The sequence below is a fragment of the Apis mellifera genome, linkage group LG11 (genome assembly GCF_003254395.2).
Source record: "Apis mellifera strain DH4 linkage group LG11, Amel_HAv3.1, whole genome shotgun sequence".
In the NCBI taxonomy this organism is placed as follows: Eukaryota; Metazoa; Arthropoda; class Insecta; order Hymenoptera; family Apidae; genus Apis; species Apis mellifera.
This window is the reverse complement of record NC_037648.1, coordinates 14,682,415-14,704,102: the sequence shown is the minus strand read 5'-3', so window position 1 is coordinate 14,704,102 and position 21,688 is coordinate 14,682,415. Positions and strand designations below refer to the sequence as shown.

At 29.0% G+C, this 21,688-nt stretch overlaps 1 long non-coding RNA gene and 1 other non-coding gene across 2 annotated transcripts; one reads left to right on the top strand and one right to left on the bottom strand.

Annotated features, from left to right (window-relative positions):
* Positions 1-590: 590 nt before the first annotated feature.
* Mir3764 (microRNA 3764) lies at positions 591-711 on the top strand. The gene is given in 1 exon segment (NR_039457.1): positions 591-711. It is a non-coding gene; the product is annotated as a microRNA 3764 (primary transcript).
* A 17,619-nt stretch (positions 712-18,330) lies between these two features.
* LOC102654487 lies at positions 18,331-19,886 on the bottom strand. The gene is made up of 3 exons (XR_003305565.1): positions 19,561-19,886; positions 19,383-19,460; positions 18,331-18,653 (listed from the first exon to the last, which is right to left on the bottom strand). It is a non-coding gene; the product is annotated as an uncharacterized LOC102654487 (long non-coding RNA).
* Between the last annotated feature and the right edge of the window lie 1,802 nt (positions 19,887-21,688).

Here is a 21,688-nt window from a genome sequence, read left to right as displayed (position 1 = left end):
TTTAATTCCTGAAATCAAAAATTTTGGTTAGTCAAATTCAGGCGAAAATAATTTCCTTTCATAATAAAAAAAAAAAAAAAAAATATGAATTTTTTATATTACCAGATCTCATTCTCCTTGGAAATTGTTCGAAAACAACCGACAATCGATATCAAAGTGGCCATTTCCACCTTCCTCCCTTGCAACTACTGCTCCCCTTAGTTAGGCGCGACGAGGGTGCAAGTTCACTCCGCGTCCTTGACCCACTCGCGTGTTTAACGATCCCCGAATCGAAGAGGTAGCCTTAAAAAAGAAAATTAATTAGAACACGATCATTCCAGTGGAAACGAGAGGGATTAAAGGGTGGCAAGATCGATAAGTGGTCGAGAGATTCATGAAAATACCCTTGTTTCGAGATTCGCCACGATGTGTAATCACCTGTTCTTATTTTGGTGATAATTAAGTTAAATTCAGTGGGGGAAAAAGGTCAAAAGGGTGAAAAATAAAAAAAAAAAAAAAGAAAAAAAAAAGAAAGAAAAAAATGAGAAATTCAAAGACTCAAAAAGTGATTTTTTTGAGAGGATAGATTGATCGTGAATTATGACGTTGTGACGTGTGATTTTGTGACGTGTTGGGTTTTTGGAAGAATTCTAGGCATTCGTTGCTGGTGGTCTACGCAGGTGAGTAACAATTTAGATTTTTCTTTGATCTTAATTTTAATTGTAATTCATTTTTATTATATAAATGTTTTGGTGTCTCAGAGATTTCTTAACTCTCCTAAAAAAATTCCATATCATTAAATTTAAATTTTTTTCTCATGTAAATTAGCATTGAGAATGTTTTTTTTTATATATTTGAAAAACTTAAATTAATCTCGTCCGAAAAATATTGATATTATCAAATTTAAATTCATTTTTAATGTAAATTAGTCTTAAAATTGTCTTTACATATTTTGCATTCATTATTAAAAAACACTAAAGATAATCTTAATAACTTTTAACTAATAGATTGTTTATATTTGAAATTAATGCATATGACGTATATAAAAATATAAAATATCCAAAGTACAAGATATCGATATTTGAAAAATAAAAGAAGTTTCCATTTCTTTAATAAAATAATAATAATAACATTAATAAAAATTTGATTTTGTATAAAATTTGGTTTAGAAAGATATATTAACCTTTATGATTAGGTTAGATTGATAATTAGGTTAATAAATGATAATACATTTAAAACTTTAAAAAAATCGAATAGATTAAAATCACGAGTTAATTTTAAATAGTAAAAATAGAAGATTATTTTTATCTCATAATTTTATATATATTTCGCGTAAAATTTCGGATGGTTATCTTTCTGGTAATTTAATCACGGTGAAGTTCGTAAGGTGTTAAATTACTTTAAATAATCGAGAGAAACTCAAGAACTCCAATTATATTAAATCCAAGTTCCAAACTAACCGTGGAATATGGAATCAAACCTTGAACTTTCCAAGATCTTTGGAAATAAAAATTTTTTGTAATTAAACTTTACGAAGATGAAAATTATAAAATACAAATTTCAATAAAATTCCGATTTAAATATTTAACTTTTTTCGAAATTGTTAAATTGCAAATAATTTATTAATTTTCTATTCTTCGTAGATTTTCGTTTGATCATAAAAAAAATGAGTTCCCTATCAGATTTTCCACAGATTTTCACGAATCCATACTATCAAATACTTCGTTGGCAATATTCTTGGGAGAGAGAAGAATCGATGGATATAATCTGGATCGTCCTAATAGTATAGTTGTTCGACTTCGTCCGCTCTGTTTCCCAGGATTTTTAAAGTTTCCTCGGTGGCTACTAACCTTATTCGAGATTATTTGCACGCTGGACGAGCGGGAATCCAGATGGAAAATTAATTTATGTTCAAAGAGTAGGGCAAAAGAGCTCGATGACGTCAAATTTATCGTTTTTCTCACCATACGAATCGTCGAAAATTGGTTTCAGATTTTTCGATTTTTCAGAGAAGAATTGTCACATGAAAAAAGCAACAAAAAAATAAAATTTAAAAATTATTTTTCCGATATATAAGATAAAATTAAATAAAAATAGAAATTTTCAAGAATTAATGTGCTTCAAAGAAGATTGAGGTTAATGTTCCTTTAATTATCCTCCTCGAAGTAGATCTTAATATTACATAAAAATTATCAAGAAATCTAAATTAGTTTTCAAGCTGGAATTTTACAAGACGTTTCAATTACAATTTTTTTTAAAGATTCTATCTTTTATTAAATTCATTCAAAACTCACCTGTTAACTTGATTTTAATATTCTTTTATTAACTTCAACATTAATTTTAAAATGTTTATTCTTACAAAAATAAAGAAAAAATGAAACGAATTTTGAATAGTTGAATCAAAAACTTCATTAAGTATTCCAATTGTTAACATTCTTTTTCCAAATGTTGTGGAAGTTACGTTCATTTTCGTGTTCTTCTTGTTGGAATGTAAGCATTGATCGTAAATTGGTTTATTATTCCCTGGTCCTCGAACTTCTTATGGATGCTTTATCGAGTTTCTTTTCTTTCTGGCACCTCGAAGAATTTCATTACGTCTTTACACTTTCTCTTGTTCGCTAAAAAGGTGACAGTTTTGCGGAGAAATTTTACAATTAAATTATTACTTTTGGGAACTCTCTGATTTTTAAATCGAATTGAATACTGTGCAGATAGAAATATTTTTATATTTGAGGTACAATAAGATTTCGATTATGATTATCCAGCATCTTTTATTGAGAATACGAATATATTTGAGAATCAAACTTTAAAATTGTATTGTTATTTTTCACTAGGGAATTCTACTAGTCACTCGAAAGTAACTATTCAATAATTTTGACTCTGAAGTAATTAAACAAGTAGATGTAGTAATTAAACAAAGATAATTTTAAAAAATATATTCGTATTTTTATATTTGTATTTACATCAATCTTGTATCGTCTTTTCGAATTTTTTTTTTTATAATTAATTTTTTTTTCCACTAGATTTTTTTTTGTTATTTTTCAAGTTGGTAGTTAGACACTCATACATGTTATTTAATATTTAAAACATAAAAATAATATTTAAAATATAAAAATATATTTTTATTTAATATAATATATTTTTAAAATGCATTGTAATATTTATTTATGAATTAAAAAGTATATTATGAAGTAAAAAATTAGACTCGAAATATATAAGACGTAAATTATTGAATTTTTGAACTACATAATTTTCCAGAATGAGAGCTTAACGATTGTTTGCTTACAGCTTATGTATTAATTGATCTAATAGGATTTTGTTCAGATCCGGTGGCCCCGGTGTGCTAATCTGTTCTAATACCTAAACGCAACAATTCTGTTTCACCGACCTACGTGCAACTGCCTATAGCTGCTCCAACTTGCGTTAATCCATTTCAACTTTAATATCATGTAACTAACCTAACATTTTCACACATCAAATCAACTCAATTTTATCTTTAAAATTTTTTTTTTTTAATTTTTCATATTAATTTTTCTTTTTAATTTTTTTAATATTAACCAATTCCCCTCGAGGATTTTAATTACATTTTTCTTTGAATGAATTTTAATTAACTTTGTTATTTTTCAAACATTCTAATTTCTCATTGCCTGTCATAATTCAACTTTAATCTCGTGTCTATGATATTATTCCAGTTTTTATATTTCATGCGTGACTAATTTTTATAACAATTCTAAATCATAACCAACGCCATACACCTACATCTACTCGTTATTCCTCGAGTGCTCTAATTTTAATATCAAGTAACTTCAACCACCAGTTAGAGGCCAGTAATTATCCATCTTTATTATACTGCTTTTTAATTTCATGCATGATCCTATTATAACCTAACCTTCATTAAATAATAACTCGAGGCTGACTTTATTCTTAATAAACTTTGCAACCATAACGTTGAATCGTAATAACCCAATTAAGCACGAGTATCGATTTTAATTTGTCGCAGCCTCTATTAATTCGTCTCTTGACGGTACGCGTGAATTCCATAAAGATTTAATTCTCGTTTAAATTCTAAATCCGATGTGTGGTCGCGTATTTGGAAAATCGAGACACGTTAATGTACTGGTTTCTTGAAAATTCGATTCGAGAATCATGAGATATTGCATAATACTGTCATTGTTATATCCACCATTAATTTATATTCAGATTATTTCGCAAAATGGTGATGTTTCAGAGATGTTTCTAATGATGAGATAAAGGTTCAAAAATTTTATTAACAATAAAATTGAAAATTTGATTAACCAAAATTTGTAACGATGATTAAATTTAATTTGTATAATTTCTATAATTTTTTTTTATATAGAAAAAAAATGTATAGTTTAGAAACAATTTTGTTTGATAAATGCGATATTAAATTAAAGGCCAAATATAAGTTAAAAATTATAAATACATTTATTAAATTAAAATTAAAAAAAAATTAAAAAATAAATTAATTTTTTGTGAATTTATTTATATTTATTTATATTTCTTATTCTCTTAAATGAATAGATTAAATTTAAAAATATATAAACAAATATTTTTCGAATATGTTTATACAAAAAATAAATAAAAATAAAATAATATAATGAAATTAGTAAATGATTGGTTTGTTTTTTAATTTTTATCATTAAATGTAATTTCAAAATAATTTGGCATTAGCTTCTTTAATTGTATATTTGTATCATTCAAGTTTTTTTTAGAAATTGTATTGAAATTCTTTTTTTTGATTCTCTTCCAATAAGATATTACATTTATATAGATATTATATTTATATTTATAATTAATTATACATTTAATAGTTTAAGATTTTTATACTTTACAAAATAATATTTATAATTATAACTTAATGATATTTAAATTGATCTAATTTAATCTAACCTAACCAATTGTTTTTCTTCTTTTTCAGAAAGTGTGTTTTATGTTTTTGAAACTGAATCGACGAATCGTTGGTGTGCAGTGTCGCGATCGAGAAACGATCGCTAGTGATCGGTGAAGTTTGAAAGTTGTTCCTCGAGCGTAGTGTAAGAATCTTAGTTGGAGAATCGAAGATCGTCCCTTTGACCAGGAGAACGGCGTTGGTCCTCGGTATGAAGGGTAAGTCGTTTGAAACTTTCCACTTTTTCATGAACATTCATGAAATATTTTTATCACGAATTTTTTTTTTCTTGAGATTGACTCTAGAACATTGAGAAAGAAACAGAAAAATTTTTTGAGATTCTACTCAAGAAAATTAAAGTCGAACTTCAATTGTTTAAAACTAAGATATTTAAAAAGTTATTCCATAGGTTAATTAAAATTTAAAATTTTGAACTTTTATAAAATTAAGAATTTTTATCATAATTAGAAGATCGGCCATTAAATATAAAATTAAAATATTAAAAAAAAAAAAAATCAAAATTATGATTATTTAATTGAACGAGAAAATTTCTTCGATGGCTGTATAGATCGAGGAATTAAAAATTTCCAGACACGTCGAGGACGCGTAACAACTGTTTTGCATAATCTAATTAGTCAGAAAGTTGCGCATAGAATTAAAATTGGTGGAATTACAATTACACGATCCAAAATGTCGAATATGCTTTCTTAGAATTCTATTCTCTTCGATTTTTACCTTTTTTCGCTAGAATAAAATTTGTCACCATCTAATGCCAATGATCACCAGAAATGTTATATTTTAGAACCGATCGTAACGTAATTTCTTGGGAAGAAATTTTTGAAAATATTTCACATTCATCGAATATTTGTAATAAGTAAATTAGAAATAGAAATAAAAGGAAAGATTTTCACGAATGGAAACGATATTTCTTACGAAATTCATACTTTGCAAGTATATTCGAGCGTTAGTAGAAATTGCAAGTCGAGCATATAAAACGACTTTTGATCTTTCGCAGCCAGAACTGCACTGCACACTCACATGAATCGAATCCTTTAGAGAGCCATCTGGCGACAAATTTGATTACTATCGCCATTAAGTAAACTTTACATGAGATATTTCATACTGCACGGTTGAAATGGCATACGTAAAGGATGATTTTCATAAATGGAAAAGATCGTACCATTGAATGAGCTATATTTGAAAAGAAAATCATTGGTAGAGGACTAAGATTAATTTCGCGATTATACTTTGGCTAGGTTGTCTGGTCGAAAACGAATATCGCGATTCTGGTACCCTGATAATGGATTATCGCTGGCGAGAATAATGTATAGCTTGCTGTCACGGTAGCCACGATGGATCACCTTGCCGCGACTTTCTCCGGCAAACGTCACTCTAATTAACGTGGCCTGAAAGCCACGATTAAGCGATTCGCTGGCAAACAAAATAATTTTTCTTTTATAAAATTTCAGTTTCCTTTTCTACGTAAGTAATCTTTTTTTTTTTATTGTCGATCATTATCTTTGACAACTATTACATTTTCTTTTCAGAAAAAAGCGATCTATTTTTCTAACCTATTTCATTCTATTTTAATTCTAACCTATTTTATTTACAAGATTTACATTTTTACGTTATAATATCTCTTGTAGTATATAGAATAAGGTATTTGAAATAAATAATCATGAATATATTTGCATTATCAAGTTTTTTTTTCCAATTTAACAAAATTAGAATATTACAATTTTCTTGTCCATAGATGTCTCGTCTTATTCGTCTCGTCACAAATTCGTTGTTTTGAATTTGATCAAATTTCAAAGGTTTCATGATGCATTTAATATTTATTCTTTTCACCAGTGGCGTTAATTTGCGCGTTTCTCTTCCCCAGGGATCGGAAACAGAAGAACGATGGTGTATTTTAGTTTCAAGTTCCCTTTCTCCCTCGAGGTGGAATTTTAATTTCGCTGGTGCTTTGGCCAAATATAAAAAAGAAAGCAAGGGTTAAACAGCCACTTTTCTCCAGTTCAAAGAGCAAGAACAAATATTTGCTCGGCTTGACACTGGCGAGAATGCGACTCATCGTCGCAAAAAATAAATTCTCGAACAATTGACTTCCTATTAATACTCGTTTGGCAACTACGTTGTTAATTAGTCGAGCATCGACATCGTTGATTAACAATTAATTGATCATTGGACGCCAGATTTCTCCGATCGATAAGGAAAGGATTTTACTAGGGGAGACCAGAAATGCGTGATGCCTTGCTCAATACTTAACCTCTCGTCTTGTAAGTCTTCTTAGTGATTAGATTTGCCGTAATTAATTCTATTTACAGTAGTAGCATTATACTATAAAAAGTATTTATTTCTACGAACTTCTATGCAATAATAGAAACTAAAATATATACACAAATTATAATTATTCTTATAAATAAAATAATATTTATTTTACAAATATTTAAAAATTTTATTTTCTCATATTTTATGAAAGTTTCGCTTTGTTATCTATATTTATAAATATAATATTAATTTATTTTATAGTTTTATCTCATTTTATCTCGGATAACAAATATTTCCTCAATTGTGCAAATTGACACAATTTCGACAGATAACCTAATCTAATCTAACCGAATCAAAAATTCATGGAATCTCTCTGTGATATAAAAAAGTATATTATATCAATTATTTTATATCAAAATAGAATTTAATTATTTAATTTTGCGATTTTTTTGTCTTTTAATCGTGTGACAAACGTGATAGGTTAGTTTGCAAAAGTTTCGAAATTATTACGCCATCAATTGAATCGGCGCACAATAGACGAGACGTCGAGAGATGGCGTTCAAGATGATCATTGGAAAATTATCGCGAAATTTCGTATTTCGCGTTTGGACTCGCGCCAGTCATTCGTTTAAAAGAGTGGATTCGCACGGAAACCTACGGGGAGTTGGAACTCAGACATCTTGCTATCTACACCTCTCTTTTCCTTTGCGCATGAAAACCGTGGAGTAATTATCGCATAACTTGGACCTGGTCTCTTTGTTAACGACGAAAGCTTCTCTCTCGAGACAAGTATCCGATATTGAGCGCTCGAGGAAGCGTGAACTTCGTCTTTACGCTTCTCGGCTTCCGGTAACCCTTCATCGACCATTCTCTCTTCCGCCTGGCTATCTCCTTAATTTCTTTTTTCCTCATATAGTAAACCATGAGAGCTAATGTATATCTTATTATTATTTTATAGATATAATATTTTGTGCAATTAGATAGGAATCATGAAAAAATCTAGTAATTATTTAAAATAGAGACCATTTCACTGATTTTATTGCTCTAAAAATTTTGTCAATGTTACATTATGCTTCTATGATTTGAAGTAAATAATTATGTTTTAGGTTAATTATTTTCATATATTTATTATCCATCGATTAATAATTAAATAGATTTCTGTTTATCTTTTTAGATTTATTAAATATATTTATAGAATATAATTATTTATTAAATTTACAAGTTCAAAAAAGTATGTTTTTTATATTTATTCGACGATTATTATTTCTCCTCAGTTTGTATCCATGAAAAGTGAAACGTCAAGGACAAATATTTAGCAGCGACCATGCTCGTTTCTCATCTATTCGTTTCACGTCTTTTCCTTTCTTCTTCTCTTCCGTACTCTTAATTTAATAGAGCTTCTTTTCTTTTCTTTTCCTTTCATTCATTCTGTTCTAAGTATCTCTCACCTTTTTTTTTCTATTTATTTTAGTCCAGCTTCTTTCACACCATTTTTCTTCGTTCTTTTTCCAACAAAAAAATCCAAGTGTCGTATTTCTTTTCGTGGAACAAGATATTTAATTTTTCGAGATTAAAACTCGATCGCAAATATTGATAAACTCTAATGATCCTTGGTGACTCAAGCGTGCCACCTAAAAGCCTTCCAAGCTTTTAAGCTTTTCCCAACGTCGACGGAGTGCTACGTGGCACGTTTATAGCCGCTTATTAAACGGCGAATAATTTCACTGCGTCTAATGAATTTGAAACTTTTCCCAAAGCCTGTTGGAAAGGGGATAGCAAATCGCGTTAGAAATCTCAAGGAACTCTTGGGAAGAAACTTCGTTCAAAAACTTTGCTAATGTTCAGAGAGTCCTACAGGGACACTTCCCTTCCTTCTGCCTCGAAGATTCGAATAACTCTTTTTAGAACCAAATTAATGATTATTGAAAAATTTTCCAATAAATTTTTAATATTTAATATTTTCTTGTGAAAATTTCTCATTCTTGTAAATTGTTATATCAATTAAAATTTTTTTAAATATTATGAATATAGGGTTCTAAAAAATTATAGAGGATTCTAGTAACTCTAGTTCTAAGATTAAATTCCCAAGATATTTTTATCTATCTTAGTAACTTTAATTTTAGTAACTTTAGGGACTCTAGAATTAAATTCAAGTATTTCTATCTTAATAAAATTCATAAAATTTTCGATAGTAATTAAAATTAGAATGATTTTAATTCTACGTGAAAAAATATTATCATAAAAGATAATCGATTTATCATGTATTTTCACGTATAAAGGAAGGTTCCCTTTTTGAAACGACTTTCACGATCAGAAATTCCTGTCTGCGCGATTAGGTGGATAGAGGTTATGGCCAGAGTAGATGGCTAGGTTCAGAACTAGCGGGTAATCGCGTTAAAACATAGCAAGCTACTCGAACCCTCGTTAATCCGTTCCGATGAAGTGTAACCGGCTCGATGATATCAAGAGCCGATGTTTGAGAAATTCGCTTCCGGAAACGATGCACTCTCATTCGCGCAAACACTCGTTCGACTAAATATCCGCCGAAATTCCACACGGAATTTCACTCGTGCACGAATTTTAATTCTCAAACGTCGATATATTCCCGGACGTTAATTCGATAGAAAATTTTCGATTCGTTATACATCGGCGATGAATTCTCGATAATTTTCAATATTAAAGAATCACAATAATATTTGAATCATTTTCGCGTATTTCAATGGTGTTCGATATAATAATTAAAATTTAATATTCGTGATAATTCATCCGAATTTTGAAATACGTTAAATGTCTGCGTATGGATTTAAAAATAGATATAATATAATATAATATATAATATATAAGATGATTCGTAATTGCGTGTTTATGTTACAAGCTGAATAGAAATTTTATGAGAAAATTAATAACGTGAAAAGCTTCCTTGAAACCATTCAATTTTTATCTAAAACATTTTTCTAATATTATCAAAAATAACGAGATATTCCAGATATATTTATGGAACACCCAGTATATTTCTTTAGAATTAAATAAATTGTCAAAAAACGTTTAATATCATAAAATAATACAGAGATAAGTATAACAGATAAATATACAAAGGGTAAGTATTTAGAATTAAGGAAACTGTTAAAAGGAAAAAGAAAAAAAATATGAAATATAGAACCTAGTAAAAAGTAAATATATAAGATAAATATGTAAGATAAGTATATAGAATCATATTCTCTTAATACAAAATTTGTAAGAGAATAGAATTGTTAGGAGAATATAATTCAATAAAAGATAATTTGCGAAATTTCTTCAATTTTTCAATTTTGTATTAAGATAACATAATTGAAGAGGAGGTGAAATATGATATTTTTTTTCAGAACTTGATGTATTTATCTTTTAATATTTATCTTTTAATATTTACCTTTACCAATTGACATATTTTCATGAATTCATCATTTTTTCACCATTTTACTTAAGTCTAAGGAAAATAATCCTATACTTTATCTTATTAGTTCTATATCTTCTCTTCCATGCTTGGCTTTTTGAAATGCAAATTTCAATTTCTGAAACAAAATATTTTTTAATTAATAATATAAATATATAAGCATGTAAAAATATATAAAAAAAAAAAACGTATGAAATATGTAATATATAATATACATATAAAATATACTTACTCTTAAAAATTAAAAAAATAAATCAATTGTTTGTCCACTAATTTCTTTATAATTTATTTTTTATTCCCTAAGAAAAATATATTGCAAAATTAATATAAGAAAATTACTGTCAATATATTAAATGAATAACCAATAAATTTATTTTTTGCAAAAATATAATATAAAAATTAACTAAAGATTATGAAAAAATTCTAAAATAGTTTCTTAACTTACAATAGTAACTACAGAAATATAAAAATATACTCGAAATATACACATTTCTTCTACGATAATTCTTTCACTATATTCCTTGATACATTCCTTGAATGGACAATGGACAATTCACGAATCACCCCGTATAAAATTTTCTCTCGTCAATAATATAGCTTCAGTTTCCGGTTGTCCACCACTAACCACGTTCAACGACAGGTTTTCGATCACCGTCCAACCATCACGATCGCCTCGAAACTTGGTTGGCTCGTTCCATTTTCGTGGGTCGATAAACGGCCGATGAAAATGGCGGGAAACCGTGGAACGTTTCTCGCGCGATGCGCGGCGGTCTCGGTGAACCGAGACGAGGGAGAGGGGATACCGAGATAAACGATCGACGAAGTGGACGATGTCGTGGATCGTATTCGACCCATTGGCAGGAGTTACGTAACACCTCTGTCCACCGCTAGTGACCTCGAAATGCCGTGAACTGATTGGAACGCGGTGCGAAATGCCTCGAATCTCTGACGTCGTGCCTTTGAAACCGGAAGTCGAATTGGGGGCGTTGGAAAATCTAGGGATTATCGTTGGACAATGTTTCGTCTCGTGCATCAAAGGATCTTGGGAGTTCGGACGTAGCGTTATCGAAATTGATTGGTTGAGAGATCAAAGAGTTGGAGAGAAACCGGAAGTTGGAGAAGCAATTTCGGGATTTTAATTGAAATTGTTAAATTTTGGGATAAAGGATTAATTGGATGGATTAATTCGGTTCGAAATTATTTGCTGGAATTGAAAATGATTGAAATTGAAAATGATATAGAATATAGATTCGAAGCAATGGGATGAAAGTGGTTGATGAAAATTGAAAATTTCAAGATTTTTATCGAGAATTATATTTGACTGTTAGATCAGTGAAATTTGTCGAAATGATAATTATCAAAGGCATGTGATTATTATCGATTCTAATTACGTTTAATTAAGATAGACATTTAATTATATTTGTCTATATACCTTTATCACGTCATTCCGATCACAATTATTTATATGATATAATATACATACATCGACAATTCTGGCATCAATCTAGAATATTATTATGATTAAATGGCGAAATTGATACATGCCTAGCAGATAATCGATTAAAATAATTACAATTAATATTTTCGAATAAACATCCGCATTTTATCATATAAAAATTTCAAAAAAGATTCTAAAAACAATCAATTATATATTAGAACCATTTCAAAGATTCCATGCGAATTTAATCTAACTTAAAAATTTCTAAAATACAAATAGACACGCGCTGCCAACATTCCACGCAAAAATTACAAAATTTCCCTATACTCTGACTCTCTCTAGACGATTTTCTCTGCCACGACCAATCGACATTCGAATCTTCGTTCGTGGAACATTAATTAGCGAACGGATCGATGCAGAGAAAGAGAGATTTCCTCTCTTGCACAGCTCTTCTCGCGTATTTCCCTTTTACTCTTGTGTTTTCCCGATCAGCACTGCCTTTATTAAGCCTCCGTTGTCCAAGTCGCTTTTCAATCCGGCCGTTTTTTCGTCTCTTTCGTGTCTTTGATCCATTGGAAACCGTTTTTCGAGAAAAACCACGGCGAAATAATGGAGATGGAATGGAGAAATGGATCTCTCGAACGTGTTTCAAATACCAAACTTGGCAATTTTCCTTCTTCTTTGTTTCTTTCAAATATAAAAATAGTTTTTTTTTTTTTTTCTTAAGTCACTCCAAGTCACTAATTGCAATATTTTCCTCCTCGTGCTGGAAATTTTTTAATACTCCTAGAGAATGAAAATAAGATTTAATAAGCTAAGAGTGTATGAAAATGAAGGATATTTTGCGCCAGGATTATGCAAATCTCTTGAAATTTGAATAAAAAAAGACTGGAACAAACTGGAGAAGATGAATAAGTGTCTAATATGTAGAAAAAGACAGAAGATATACTCCACGATTTTCTCGTAAATGAGTTTAATTGTTGAACGAGAACGTTCATAAAGTCGTAGAAACCTTGAAAAATTCATTTTTAGCTTTGGTAATCCCATAAAAAGATCATCTGATGCTGGAGGATATTCATAATTCACTCGTTTATCGATTTATTAATAATTGTGTTAAAAACGTGGAATAAAATAAATAATTTATAATTCGAAGTGACCAAAAATGAAAAATGTCCATATAATGGAAAGAGTGTAGTAATTTTTCATTGAAATTTGCGTAAACTTGTGCTTTTCAGACTTGTGCATTACAGCGAGCGGATTATAATACAGGTTAGGTTTCGAGGTTTCATGAATACTTACTAATTTATGTTGCGTTAGGACTGGATTAACGTGGATTAATTTCAAATTACATTTAGGTTGACGTAGATTGGATTGGGGAAAACGTTAATGAACGTGTGTACAATGTGGTGTAGGTCAATGCTAACGTAGAAACTTTCGTGAAACTTCGCAGTGGAGTAGGTCAACGTTGACAAAGGTTTATGTTGGCGTAAAATTCAACGTTGACGAGGATATATAAATAGTACCAATGGTACCGTGAATTCACGATTGAATCGATTTCACGAAGGATCTTGATTTTAGTCAAGATTAATCAAGATTAACTCTAGCATAGCCTTACGTTATTCGTACTTTATTTTAAGAATTATCAGAGATAAATAATCTGAGTTTTCAAAAGATTTACGTTGAATTATATTAATATATCAATGAAGATATATCTTGAATTAAATATTTTCTAACTTATATTAGGTTTACTGAAACTTTTGATTGAGATTAGAATTTTTAACACAGAATTGTAATAATTTAATAAAATTTCAATAAATTCTAAATTCATATAAATTCTATGTTAAGGAATATTTACAATAGACTAATTTTTTACAAGATTTAAGTTGATATAAAGTAGTATAATACAATAGTATTCAACTTTCAGATCAATGCTAAGATAGCCTTAAAATATGTAATATATATCTTATATAATTAAAATATAGCTTAATTTACTTTACGATAAATTATCAGAGATTATTAATAAGTAAATCAATTTTTTAGAAGATCTATCTTGGCATGCAGTTTTAGTAGTTCAAGTCAATGCAAACGTAGGCTTAACTTAATATTTACAATAGTCCTATGTTTACAGTAGACCGAATGAGAATTCAATAGAATTATGATTACTCAGAGCAGCACACAGATTCAAACCATAGTTTACTCATCTCCAAGGTAACCTAGGTCTAGGTTAATCCGTATCCACCATCTTCCAAGTTAAAACAGGCTCAAGCTTAGTTTAATCTACACCTGGATTACCCTCAAATCTGCACTTACCTCCATTCAGGCCAATGCCTTCCTGTACTCTCTATATCGACGAGTAATAATATAATGTAGATACATTGTATATGCAGACAGGTCGAAGATCAGGCAAACAATCGAGGATGAAGCAATCGATCGAATTAGTGGTCGTGGTAAAATAGGATTCATTGTTGTATCTTCGAATCCGATAAATTCGATTCGCAAATTCGTTGGCGACATAGTGCACGGTTAATCACTGGAACGACGTTTCGGCCTATTGTGCACTCTGGACACGGCCTGTGAACATGGCTGGGCTTGTCGAGTATTTTCCATCACGCGTATTTCCAGCCACTTGATCTATATTAATGAAAATTATATTCCACGAATCATATTAACGTATGAATTCGATCGTATATTTTATACGATACACGATATAAACCTGTCATTATAATTGACGAAATCCCTGGGTATCGGCTCCGTTTAATCGATTCCAGGAATACAAGTTAAATATTCATGCCACGCGCCAATATGTGAAACCCAATTGACTTGTTTTCGTAGCAAAATCACGCGTATTTTCTTCCTATAATATTACATATATTTACTATTTAATATATAGTATGTTCATCTCTGAACAGTAAAATATCTCGAAAAATATGAAAAAATGTTTCAAACACAACATGTTTGTTTGATAGAAAATTATTTTTTAGAAAAAAAATATTAAGCTACTTATGTCTTTAAAAAAATCTTTAATTTAAGAGATATTGTAATTTGAAGTTTAAAAATTATACTATATAAGAAACACGCGAATATTTTACTATTCATATTTGTCTTTTTTATGAATTCTAAATTACAATCTCCTAAAATAAAAATTTTTTAATACAAATAGTTTAATTTTGTATAAATAATAAATCTGTTTAGTATATAAATTATATAGATTCATTTAAAAAAATTAAAATTGATTTTTACATAACCTCTACATTAATCCATAGAAAAATTACTAATAAACTAATACTGCATTAATGTAAATAAATATTATTTTTATTTAATGTATATTCATTCTTAATAAAAATTATCACGTGAATATATCTATGATTTTAAAAATAATATATTTCATTTTTTAGTTAATAAAGAAATGCAAGGAAGTTTCTTCAGAAATCTTTGACAGTTGCAAATCTGGGATATTTAGACTACACATACGAGGAATATCTAAATTATAAGCATTAGTGACATGCTAGGTTACCTCTATAATATCTGCTAGAATCTAGAATTTGATATACATCTGCAAATTTCTCAACTATGCTTTAGATATATATAATGCTTCAGATATATATATTCTCTCGCATTAAATTTTGATCTACATACTGCGTATTACACGTAATGTCGACCTAAATTCTTAACCAAAATATAATATTGAAACCAAGGAATAGAGGGCGTTCTATACGATCGATTATATTGGAAATATAATAAACACTATAGAAAATATTGAGAATAATCGATATTTTTGATCTGATTCAAAAATTCTTATTTTACCTCCTTTTAATAACAAAATAAATTTGCTAAATATTTTATCACGTAATAGCGGACATTATGCATGGAAAATACGGGTGAAAAGATTATCGGTAATATTCTGCGTGCTAGTGACTAGGTTGATCGCGTTTGCAATTACCGATAATGCTCGCGATTCGTCAGAGGCGTACGCGGTTTACGCGGTAAAATATCGCACGACAACTCGCTGTCGCTTTAATCTCGCTATTTATGCACGTGCACCAAACTGGTTGAACGATTTCAACTTTATTACTTATTCCTCCTCATTCCTCCTTCATTGTTTCAATAATACGTTATTTGAGTCAATAATATTCTTCGCGTAAAGCAATAATTTTTTATCAGTACGTTATGAAAGAGGTAAATTTTATTCTTGAAAAAAAAAATGGAAAATTATTGACTGGAAAACCTACGATAACGCATGTAAATTATTATCAGTTTAATATATTCTTAATACAATCTTGTATAAAATTTTTATTAACATCGATCGAAATTAATATAAACTTATGTCAATATAAATGTAAATTATTGTGAGCTGAATTTATGTTAATACTGTAAAGTCTTAAAATTGCAAGTCAGTATTAATATACAATATCATTTAAAAATGTTGAGATTTACCATTCATTTTTTTCTATATTATATTATACAAATTAAATTACATAGATATTTTTAGAAATAACATAAAATTAAACAAATGTTTTAATATTTGAACAATATAATAGATATATGCTAATATAATTATAGTCAATCTAGGTTAATGCAAATCTACGTCAAGCGATGACTTATACTATTGTGAACCGACGTCAACATTGACTTAATCTACTATGGACCTTCGTTAACGTCGACGTATATTAGCATTGGCTTAGACTATTGTGAACCTACATCAAAGTTGATGTAAACGACTGTGAAACTATGCTAAAATATAGGAATAAATTTCTATAAATATATTTCAACATCTATGATATTTTAATTCATATGGATTTACATACTTGTATATATTATTTATATATTGCTATATTCCTATGATGATATATCCATTTAAATTACTGAAATATAATAATAAAAATCTAAAATTTCAAATTTCAAAACAATTCTTAAGGAATATAATTTTTTTTATTTTTAAGTAAATTTTAAAAATCGAAATTCTATAAATTTTTTTTATGATTTTAATGATAAAATAAATATAAAAATAATTAGTAAACTTTATCTTTGAAGAACTTAATAATCTCACTTGGAATTCTACATAGATTTTCAGATCTTGAAATCTCAAAATTCTATAAACTTTATAATTGTAGAATTTTTTAATATAATTATGTTTTTTACATTTAATTTTCAGTCATAGAATAAATATAAAAATATTTAATTTTAAAAAAATTCTTGAGGAATATAATGATCTTTTCTGTATTTTGAAGTAAATTTCCCTGGCAATAAGATTTGAAAAATCAAATTCTATGATGTTAAAAATCTTTTAATATTAGAATACGATTATTTTAGCAATGAGAATTTTGTAATAGAACTTAATGTTCCAACATCTATAAAAGTTAAGTACTCTTAAGAGAGATGAATGTTGGTGGAACTTTGAAAGGAACATTGAAGAATAGCCCAATCGTAATACCAATATGAATACCATTCGAAGCAAACGCATTCTAACGAAGTCGGGAATAGCTGATTACAAAGTTCAATGCGGTCGTTCCGAATCGTTAGATAGAATCTGCCGACATCATACATCACTAGGATACGGTTTCTTCCCCATAAGAAAGGAAACTCCGTGAGAAGGAAGGAAATAATGCGGATAAAAGAATGGAAGGACGAAAGTTCTTCCATGAACATTATGCGGTCGGTTAATTTGATTTGCAGATAAAAATAAAAATAGAGGAACAAAGAGCCTCGAGAGGGTAGTAGCCTTTTCGATCCTCTTGAATTTATTCAATAGACATTTGCAAGTAATGCAGAATCCAGTTCTTGATCAAATTGGCAGCAAACATTTCCATCGTGTCCTAGGAAATCCTTACTCTTGGATCATCCGTTTAAATGAAAGAAAAGAATAATAATTAGTTAAGTGAAGAACGATTTTATTATATATTATATATATAGTATTATACATTATATGTTTCTTAAATAAATTAATAAATTTTTTTCTTTATTTCTTACTTCATTTGCAATTCGTTAACTATCCTTGTGTTTCATAATTTTTATTGAAACAGTTTCGTTCTATTTTTTCTTTTTTTTCAATTCTCCGTATAGCGTAATAGAGAACGAAATAAAAGTCGCAATCCGAATTTGTTCCTGGCTATTTGATTACGTAAAAGGAGAATAACAAATCTCTCTAATGAAATAAAAAAAAGGGAAAAAATATTTTAACTAAGACAAAAAAAAAAATGACAAAACCATTATTAAACTTCAAATTGAAATATAATGGAGTATATTATATATACTTTTTTAATAATTAATATAAATTAAAAAGAAAAAAATTTAAAAACCAAGAATATATCTGTAATTGATTTGTAAGTAAATGATTCAGAAATTTCAAAGAAATAAACAGAGAAGAAATTAGAAAAAGAGCAAAGGTTGGACATGGGTAAATACTCGTGTTCTCGCGTCTTTTACATCGTGTCAACGCTCGTTCAGTTTGTCGAGGGTCGTTTGAACGTGCTTCATCTCATGACTTATGGATCCGCGTTACACTTCACCGATCAACTCGTGGCAACCATTCTGTTTCCGCTCGCTTTCGGCCATGAGACGTGGTTATTTTGTTTGTCGACTAACACAGAGAGTGACAACACACACACATGTATGTTCACGTTTCAAACCTGACAATAAAATTTATTGCAATTAGTTAATAATAACGATATTAGTTAATAATAATAATAACTTAAAAAAAATTTCAAACAAAGAAAGGAAAAACATAAATGAAATATTTTTATAATGAATGTTTAGTTCAGCTTTGATAAAAGCTTAGAATTATTTAAAACTGAAGAAAAGTTTGGATTAAGTTAGAAGAAAAAATTTTACTCTACTATTACTATTATTTATTTGAGACTAATGAAAACTCTATTTAGATTTTATATCTAGTAAATTCAAGAGAAATCCTTAGATTAAGAGAAATTTAGATTTATTAGGAAACTCTAGATTTCTAATTTGAAGAAAAATTTAAATATAATGGAAATCTTTTGTTATTATTTGAGATTAAGAAAACTTATGTTTTGTTATTACTTAGATCTAGGGAATCCTAGAAAGAAAGGATCTTTAGTCTAAGAAAAAATGTAAATATGTTGGATTTACTATTAGATTTACTATTATTTAAAGATTAATCAAATTTAAATTTGCTATAAATCTAGGAAACTCTAGATTCAGAAAGATTCTTAGATTGAAGGGAATTTAGTTCTTGTTGTCTAAATTTAAGCAATCTCAAAATCTCTTAATCTTTTGGAATCTAAATTTAGAAAAGTCCAAAATTTACTGTTATTCATAATTAAAAAAACCTACATAAACTCTATATTTAAATACATATCTAAATACATTACTAATTCCAAAGTTACCCAAAATTCCTGTTTAACGCAGACATCATTATCCATTCTTCTTTCGCGTTTCATTTACTCCATAGATTCTGTATCCTCCTGCAACAAATCCTGATTCATATCCAGAGACAAGTAAACAGGTCGCATTAATTTGATTCGTGAAAGAAATATTCTGTTCTGTAGCGACGAATTTACTTACCGCGGCGCCTGCTCCCAGTCGACTAATTGGAAATTATGTAACGTCAGAGCGACTGTGTTTCCTGTGGAAGGAACGTAGGAGCAACGGACCGCCTGTTTCCCCGCAACTCCTTTGTTCCTCTCTTTAGTCGTGGAGACGCAAATTATTAGGGGCGTAATCAACTTTCTCAATGATGCCTCCTCTCTTTCCCCTACGTTTCCTTTGTTTTTTTCTTTGAAAAATTATACTTTTCTCTATCGTGACGAAGGTGAAGGTTTAATTAGTCGTTCGGCTATCTTTTCCATAACTTTGTGTCGGGTTTTAATATTATATAAATATCAAAATGAATTACGTCACCTATAAAAAAGAATAAAAACGATATTAGATTAATTCTGAATAGAGAAGTTTCAAAATTTGCAATATAATTGTGATTTTGAATATATTTCAGATATAAAAAAATATGTGACATCTTTATTAATTATAAATTATTTTTTAATTTATTTATTTTTTTTACTATTAGATTCGAAAATAGAGAGTAAAAATATATTTTTAAATCAATTTGTATATTTCTGTATAATATATGTACAATTCGTTCATTTATCGCAACAAATTTCACGAGAAATTAATTGAACATGGAATAATTAGTCTGCTTTGCCTACAATATTAATCGACTTTGTTACATTATTCCGTGCAAAACAAATAGACCCGCCCTTCAGAAGCTTTATAGGATGCTTCATTAATTGGCGCGTCATGGTTGCCGTGTTTTCTATGAATTAACAATGACGAAACTCTGATAAATCAATTTAACAGGAAACAAGAAATTATACGTTGATTCTGAAATTAATAGTTGCAATTTACACCTGATTTTTGCTGAACAGGTTGTTTAAACATAACTTTACATGCTACTAACTACTTCAAAAAAAAAACAATCAATTTTATTCAAATAAATTTAAAATAATTCCAAAGTACTTAATATTTTTATAATTCTTAATTTTCATGAACTTTCATAAACTCTTCTATAATCTTTCAAGTTCAGATTACTCGATTAATCTTAACCTAAAAGATATTGTAAAAACACAAAAATAAACTTAATTTGACCAAACTTTATCAAATAAGAAAAAAAAAAGAATCTTTAATTTTAAAATCAAGACAATCTAATCCCAAACTTTGCCAAAAAGGAAATACTTATTTACCTCTCTTTTATCATATAGGTTCGTTCGATTTGTGGATAGCAGAATTCGACGATAATATTTCAAAATGGCGCGAAATAAAGGAGCGAAGTGACAGACCATTAATGGTAGCAGGGTTTCCTGGAACCTAGATATGAAAAGGTCTTTCTAAACGAGCAGGACATTACTATGGCGATAATTAATGAAACCGTATACCGTTTTGCCGACATTAACTCGTTAGGAGGGCCACTGCTTGGGAAATTGTGTCTGCCTCGAGTAGAATTAGGATGAGAGAACGCTGCGAATAACTTATATTTCCATATGTGTGCGTATTTATTGCTCTTGTCTAAATTCTAATTTCATAATCTAGATTTAAAATCAACATTTGGTCGATCTTAGATTAAAATTGATGGATATTTTTAACTTGATCAACCTGTTTTTGACTTAGATAAGATGATAAATTAATTCCTGAAATGAAATAATAATAATTAACAATAAAACATGTTTCTGTTATAGTCACAAAATCAGTAAAATATTATTATCAGTAAAATATTTTGACTGTACAAAAATTACAATAATGCTTCTATAAATGCAACGATTACACTTGTTATAGATAGCCAATGGCTTCCTAATAGTTCAACTTATTACTTGTTATACCTTTCGAAAAGAGAATACGATATTTGATGATTAATCAAAATTGCACATAGAAGATGAATATATGCCTCTAATTCCTGTCACTGATTGATACATCGATCGAACATCAAACATCTCTGCCATATCGAGGCTATTATATCTAACCTCCAAAGAATCGAACGTCTGATTACGGCAAATAGGAAGATCGATCGAGCTTACGACCATGCCATTTTCATTAGCCGTACGAGTTAACGAAGAAACCTCGAAACAGGACACTTGGGTATTTATTGCGCGCGTAAACACCATCGATCGGCTCGAAACGGCACGTACCTATATCCTGTCTAACG